Raw genomic sequence first — 8,003 nt, 5'->3', positions numbered from 1 at the left:
CCTCGCCAAACTGCTAGTCCGCTCTGAATATAGAAATGAGTCGCGTCGCAACAGCAAATTGAAGATTTTTTTATAATATAGGAGTAGCAGACGAGCATGCAGTCCACCTGATGGTAAGTGGCTACTGGCGTCCATGGACATCTGTAATCTACTCCAGATAGGTTTAGATACTCCTACCTGAGATCGGCTACAAATGCGCCGCTACTCCTGAGGACTAAGCTGGAGCATCGAATAAGTATGTCTCTTACCACACTTCAAACCAGAACACAGCAGCGCTACACCGCTGTTATAACAGAAATAGACGTGGCGGTAAGGACGGAGTCGAACCACCTCCAAAGTAACATGAGACCTTCAAAGGGCCCTTTCAATCCCTTAAACCCACTTCCTGGTTTCAAGTGCCGTGGGGAAGGGTGATAAGATCGCTTGGAGGTTATCGCTGTCTCCGATATCTCAGCTGACTGATAACATAACGGTCGATAGATTGAACGCATGGATAGATGGTAAATGGTAGTATAGCCGTAAAGCTAGTCCGCTCTGAATATAGAAATGAGCGAGCCATAGCAAATTGTATGACTACATCCTCGCAACTTCAGAGCGGACTAGCAGTTTGGCGGAGACTATGCCAGGTTTAAAGGTAGAAGTTAGGACCATTTGTGTTTCGACTCCGGGGGCACCACCGCCACATCTATTTCTGTTATAACAGCAGTGTAGCGCTGCTGTGTTCTGGTTTGTAGTGTGGTAAGAGACATACTTAAACGAGGCTTTCACTTAGTCCTCAGAGGTAGCACATCTATTGCCGATCTCAGATAGGAATATCTAAACCTATCTGGGGTTGATTACGAATGTCCATGGGCGGCAGTAGCCACTTACAATCAGGTGGACTGCATGCTCGTCTGCTACTCCTATGTTATAAAAAAATGCGTTGCTGTTGATAAGTAAGTTGAAACGCCTCGGAGAAGTATGTCTTTACCACACTTCAAGCCAGAACGCAGCAGCGCTACACTGCTGTTATAACAGAAAGGTGTGGCGGTGGTGCCAGAGTCGAACCACAAAGGGTTCTACCTTCAACCTTAAGTACTTACAGTCAAAATTAATTAAATCAGTAACAACTAACATCCATTCACAATTCCCACTGACTATTCGACGTAAGTATGGGACAAGTTATTTATAACATGCTGTAGAATGAATAAGTTATAGATATGCCATAGATTAGTAAAGATACTTCGCCGCCTTGAAATTGAATGAAGCCGCAAACGGCTTATTAGTAAGTTCTTTTTTAGAATTCTTGACAAATAAAAACATTTTTAGAGAAAATTTGCGAATAAATAACTAATACCGCATAATTTACATAATAAATAAATAATTATTTCAAATATTTTAGGGACATTTTAGCACGGAGACGTGGCAAAACTTTTTTTACGCAATTATTTCAATTCTCAAAACTGGGTACATTTTCTTGTTAGGAGTGAGTAATCTTTACTAATCTATGAGATATGCCAACATTATCAAAATTTAAGCATTAGAATAGGCATGATGACAAATTTTGAAAACCCCTCCTATAACGCAGTTACATGTCTACCGATTCCAAAAATCGTATTATTTCGGTAATAAATTCAGTATTAATGAAAATAATAACATTTGTTTATAGCCATTTTGACCAAAGGGTTCTCAAAAATGACTCAGTTAAAAAAGCTTTAAGATTTATTGCAGTCGGCCATCTTGCCTGAAAGGCTAATGGGGCGCGAATGACGTAATTTTTGGGTATGTCACTGAATTGCTTGAAATTTTGTATGAGATGTTCTAACGTGACGTCACCAACGGACGCCATGACACTCGCGAGCGTTTTCGCGCTTAATTCAAAATGGCTATAAATAAAAGCTTTTATTTTAATTTAGATAAAATATAAAAGTGCAATTTAACGTCAAATTTATTTTCATTAATATTGAATTTATTACCGAAATACTACGATTTTTGGAATCGGTAGACATATACCTACGTTATAGATGAGGTTTTCAAAATTTGTCATCATGCCTATTGCAAACGTATCGTTTGGCGTGTACAAATTCGTATGGTGCTTGGTTTTTGTCTGTCAATTCTATATGTTTCTAGCTCTATGTCCCGAGGGTCACGTGCAAACAGGAAATGCTTGAAGGTTTATAGCTATCGACAATTGAGATGCGTGCCTTTGTCCGAGTTCTGGGTTTTTTCTCTGGGTCTCGTCAATAGGAGCGGTCAGTGTGTGAAATATGATACAATAGCAGTTCTAATTAATATTCTCTTTAAGACTCTTTAAAGATTTTTTATGCCTAATAACAGCAGTGTTAAGCGCTGCTGTGTTCTGGTTTGAAGGGAGACAATTAGACGCATTCCAGCTTAGTCAGGGGTAGCGTTATATATGGCAAATCTCAGGTTGTGTAATCCTATCTAAGATTGATTACAGATATCCATAGTAGTGACTTACAACGACCGATGACGTGGGAGGGACGCCTGGTTATGTGGGATTTTTATCGCACGAAATCTCCCCGGTGGCCGTCTTCAACGCTTGTTGGAGAATTTCGGGATCTCCGACGGAACACAACCGGAGTCCTCCAAGCGTATGCCGATCGGGCCCTGCCCTGGGGGAGCACTTTTCGCTCCTCCGACACTTTGGTGTTTACAACGGTATGCGACCACATATACTGCCGTCCTTCCCGGGGTCGCTTGCTGGACGGTTCGAGCTCCCACTCTTGCCGCCCACAACCCCGGAAGCCCCCTTATAGTCGCGTCTTACAGGCAGGTTATACCGTAGCCCTATTCTAGTCCCAGGACTACAGGGACAAATATCAATACCTACCATAATAAGAAAACAAATTATTTGTATAACCATAATAGCTCAAAATAAACTAAGTATGTCCAAAAATTGTTTTTGCCAGCGGAAACTCTTTTATTTGTATAGGTTATAGACAGATAAGACAACCGGACAAACACTTTTATATATACTTATTTGCTTAAGCACAAAAGCACGGTACGAAAACAATGTTTATAGAAAAAGTAAGATGAGGTGCATAACCCTTATTATTGAGGGTTCTGTGCCCATAGGGTAAAAAGAAGTGATAGCCTCGTGGTTGGAAGTGGGCTTTTTATCGAGCGGTCTGAGGTTCGTATCCCCGGCACGCACTTCGGATTTTTCTAAGTTATTATGGTTATTATAAGTTTTTATGGTGTATGAAAACATTTTTAAAATAAAAATAATTAAATTTGGTGGTACGGAACCTTTGTGACACTAGAATTTTATAATTATATAATATAGAAATAGGTGCGGCGTTGGCGCCTTTTCGAAACACGAAGTGTTCTACCATCTTTAAAATAAAGTCTATTAGCTTTTACCCACAGCGTCGCTCGCGGTCAGAGTTTTTTATCTATCCCTCGAGACTTTTTCGGGATAAAAGCTACTCTTAGTCCTTTTCTGAACCTGACAACGTGTGTACAGAATTTCATGACAATCGGTTATGTAGTTAAGGTGTGATGTAACAAACAAACCCACATTCGCATTTACGACATAGATTAGTAAAGATACTTCGCCGCCTTGAAATTGAATGAAGCCACAAACGGTTTATTAGTAAGTTTTTTTTTTGAATTCTTGACAAATAAAAAAAATTTTAGAGAAAATTTACGAATAAATAACTAATACTGCGTAATTTATATAATAAATAAATAATTATTTCAAATATTTTAGGGACATTTTAGCACGGAGACGTGGCAAAACTTTTTTACGCAACTATTTCAATTGTCAAAACTGGTTACGTTTTATTATTAGGAGTGAGTAATCTTTACTAATCTATGATTTACAATTAGAATGGTGATGCCTTTGCTTATCTGTGCACTTGACAGATAAGGTTTAAACTTTAATATGGCGCCGCTTCTTAGAAATACAGGCGTTACCGCGCCCGGAAATACTATAAATACAGGCGTTACCGCGCCCGGAAATACTATTTCTTGAAAACGGTATTGGTCCGTGAACCTAACCGTTATTATTGAATTTAAAAAGTTCTTTAATTAGATCCAAAAGGCTTTTTATTTGTCAAGTTTATATATAACTAGCTGACCCGGCAAACTTTGTACCGCCTCAAAATCTATTTATCAAATATATTTCATATAAAATATAGCCTATGTTACTCGTAGATAATGTAGCTTTCGAATGATGAAATTTTTTTTAAAATCGGTCCAGTACTTTTTGAGCCAAACAAACAAATAAAGTTTTCTTCTGTATAATATTAGTGTAGATATAGAAGTAGCAGACGAGCATGCAGTCCACCTGATGGTAAGTGGCTACTGCCGCCCATGGATATATACTATAATCAACCCCATAGGATTAGATAATCCTACCTGAGGTGACCACACATGCGCCCTGAGGACTAAGCTGGAACGCCTCGGAAAAGTATGTCTCGCTTACCACACTTCAAACCATAACACAGCAGCGTTTGCACATAGCACAACTGTTAATAGGCAGAAATAGGTGTGGCGGTGGTGCCGCCTGAGTTGAACTGAGTTGTATTTAGTACGTTAAAAATATGTGTATTATGAAGTTTAATTCAAAGTTTATTTAAAAATTCTACCACCGTAGATTATTCATTGACGTTTAAAAATAATCATGTAGATACTGTACTTTGAATAAAATATTTTGAATTTGTTTTTATACAAAGGAGTTTCCTAGGTCTTAGTGTAACTTGGAGAACGAAACGAAGAAGCTTGGCCTAGATTTAGAATTTAGATTTTCACTAAGTTCTTAGTCTACACGGACCCTAGATCTATTTCATCTTTATCTTAGAAGGGTGGTAGAACCGACGACCCGCGTGGCGGAGCGGTCACCATACCGGTTTGACGCGCAAAGGGTCCCGGGTTCGATCCCCGGTCAGACAGATATCTAAATGATGAATTTAGGTTTCTGTTTCTGGGTCTGGGTGTTTGTGTATTTGTCTCTGTGTTAAAGCGTTATTATTATTACTGTAGTTCGAGTGGGAAGGTAGCACCACCACACCTGCCTATCGTGAAGCAGTTCTGTGTGTCGGTGTGCGGGTGTGACTGACTGACGCATATTTAGTTTACAGATGACAGAAATTAGCCACTTACCGTCAGGTGGTATGCTTGTTACTACTTCAATCTTAAAAACAAATAGATTTAACATATTCTCTACCTAGGTATAGTCCGCGCCAAACTGCTAGTCCGCTCTGAAGTTGTTGCGAGCAGAAGAAGTCATACAATTAGCTATGGCGACTCGATTCATTTCTATATTCAGCGCGGACTAGCAGTTTTACGCGAACTATACGAAGATTCTAATTGTTTAAAGAACTTTATGAAATACTCTACTTGTCAATGTTACCAACTAAAATGCAATAAATAATTATTTAACGAAGAAATAATAGTCTTTATTCTAACCGGATATGAGTCAATGAATTTTTTTACGAGAGCAAAATAGATTGGTAATTTTACAGAACCTTAGGCCCTGTTCGCATTTGCGGTTTTATCGCGTAGTTGATAGCATGATTGCACGCAAATGTCGCAAATAGCTAGAAAATATATATGATCTATAGGCATAATTGTAAATACAATGATTTTAACGTCTACTTTCATGAATCCACTCTAGTGGCAATAACACATGTAAATACTTTGGCTTATAAAAGCTGTATTAAGCGCTGTTATGGTCTGGTCATAGATTAGTAAAGATTACTCACTCCTAACAAGAAAATGTAACCAGTTTTGACAATTGAAATTGCGTAAAAAAGTTTTGCCACGTCTCCGTGCTACAATGTCCCTAAAATATTTGAAAAAATTATTTATTTATTATGTAAATTACGCAGTATTAGTTATTTATTCGTAAATTTTCTCTAAAAATGTTTTTATTTGTCAAGAATTCAAAAAAAGAACTTACAGATCAGCTGTTTGTGGCTTCATTCAATTTTAAGGCGGCGAAGTATCTTTACTAATCTATGGTTCTGGTTTGAAAAGTGCGGTAAGAAAGATATTTACACGCTACATTCTCACTTAGCCCTCATAGATATCTTCCCTACGTCCTCCTGGTTCCACCATATTTCAAAAATGGCCTGTACGTATTCTCGTTTCCTACCTACTTATCAGATCAAATTTTAATACATTGCTACAATATTTAAATACGAATATAAATGTTTCGCTGTCCTATTTTAATAAACTGAAAGGTCTTATGTAGGTAAATATGTGTATGTATGAGTTTCAACAAAGTTCAAATGAAAATACTATGACTCTATCCCTTTACACCCGAAGATTTTTTTTCGCAATTTTCGATTCAAAACGTTTATTACGGCTTTTTATATAGCTTAAGGGATCCACAAAAAATACGAAAAAAAATCCAGACTTTATACGTAATCCAGAAATCGACCCGCACGATCGTGAGTCTCCGGTGGGAACTGTCACACTCACGATCGTGAAAATTGCAAAAAAAAATAGTTTTTTATCAAAAAATATTAGAAAATTAAAACAATTTGGAGATATTTAACATCACTGTCTTTATTTTCATTAGTCTTTATAAAAAATCTGTCTTGGCAATGAAACCTAAACTACGTAATTCTATGAAAATCAACATTCTTCTTTCTTCCGTTATTGCCTCCGTCTTAAATCCAGGTCTCCAAGGCGTAGGTATTCTTGGCTAGGGAATACGTCCAATGATAATGCAGATGGAGAAAACTTTAGCCATATCTATTGCAATTAAATTAAGTTTTCGACCGGTTCTTCTTAGATAATATAAATTTGTGCATCTGGTTACATATCAAGAGTCTCATAATTAAAATATTAAGAAAAATATTTCTTTGAAAACTTTACTGGAGATGTTGGTAGGGATGTGTAGACCTTTTCAAGACAGAAAACGTATTCTTTTCCAAGCTATTTTTCGATGTGGTGGACGTGAAGATGCTCGGCGGCGAGAAATTTTTAGGGATGATTTTAAAGTAGACGGTTGAGGTTCAGGCTCAAGGTCCAGATCCAATTCTAGGTCAGTTTCTATTTGAGGGTCTGCATGTGCTTCTGGATCTGTTTCAGGGCACAATTCTTCAAATTGAAACTCTTCTAATCTATTTGGTTGAAGCTCTTCACTTTCATGAAGATCTTCAATGTCCCATACATTTCTCCTCACCCCGCACTGGCAAAATCTGATCGTCATTTAAATGTACCCCTAAAATCGAAACAAACAATATTGATATTGACGAAACTTACACATAACTGGTAATAGCAATAAAAGCATTTTCATCAAACGTTATTCTGCACCAACAACCGTAGGCACACGATCGTAACAGTTGAAATTTGCAACCTAATTGTATCTAAATTGTAAGTTAATCGAATAAACTACTAAATTCCACGTATTTAGTGTTCTTTTAGCTTTCAAATTAGCTATAATTAATAATAGATACTAAACATTTAATACCAAAAATAATTATATACCTGTGACAGTGCGCGGGTCGAAAAAATCTGCCATCTTTGGACGAGTCCCTAGCACAACTGACCGCCTGCACCCCGCTCACTTAGCCGGTAGCACGTGCGATACTCTCCTCACGATCGATCGGCATCGGTTGCGTTTCGAAAAATAAGAAGCTATCACGTGGGATTTTTTTTAAAGTAAAACTCACGCTCATATCATCTCGGGTGTAAAGGGCTATACCGATGTACGTAAGCCAGTAAATTAAATAATGTTTTTTATTTCATTCGCATTAAGTACCTACTATATTTTTCCAAAAATCGCGAGTACGTTTCAGCCTAAGCAGGAGTTGTCGGGAGCGATAAATTCCAGATTTAAAAGTTAACGCCCGCGCAACGGTACCGTAACCGACGCGCGGTTTCGCGCGCTTTCGTCCTGTCGATCACACTACTTTTTATTGACTGATTTGTTGTTATGCAATTTAATATATCATTTGTTGATAGAAAATCACGTTTGCTTATTATTTCTGTTAAATAGAGGATCCGGTGAATTACAATTTGAGTTTATGGTTTTTCAGTCATAA

General features: G+C 37.7%; 1 long non-coding RNA gene across 1 annotated transcript; it reads right to left on the bottom strand.

Annotated features, from left to right (window-relative positions):
* Window positions 1–6,499: 6,499 nt before the first annotated feature.
* On the bottom strand, window positions 6,500–7,647 carry LOC140755472 (uncharacterized). Its single transcript, XR_012103778.1, has 2 exons — window positions 7,447–7,647; window positions 6,500–7,180 (listed from the first exon to the last, which is right to left on the bottom strand). It is a non-coding gene; the product is annotated as an uncharacterized LOC140755472 (long non-coding RNA).
* Between the last annotated feature and the right edge of the window lie 356 nt (window positions 7,648–8,003).

The sequence above is a fragment of the Epargyreus clarus genome, unplaced genomic scaffold (genome assembly GCF_041222505.1).
Source record: "Epargyreus clarus isolate Ecla_fem2 unplaced genomic scaffold, WU_Ecla_fem_2.2 ptg000033l, whole genome shotgun sequence".
Lineage (NCBI taxonomy): Eukaryota > Metazoa > Arthropoda > Insecta > Lepidoptera > Hesperiidae > Epargyreus > Epargyreus clarus.
Note: the sequence above shows the minus strand (reverse complement) of the source record. Positions and strands in the feature narration are given on the sequence as shown.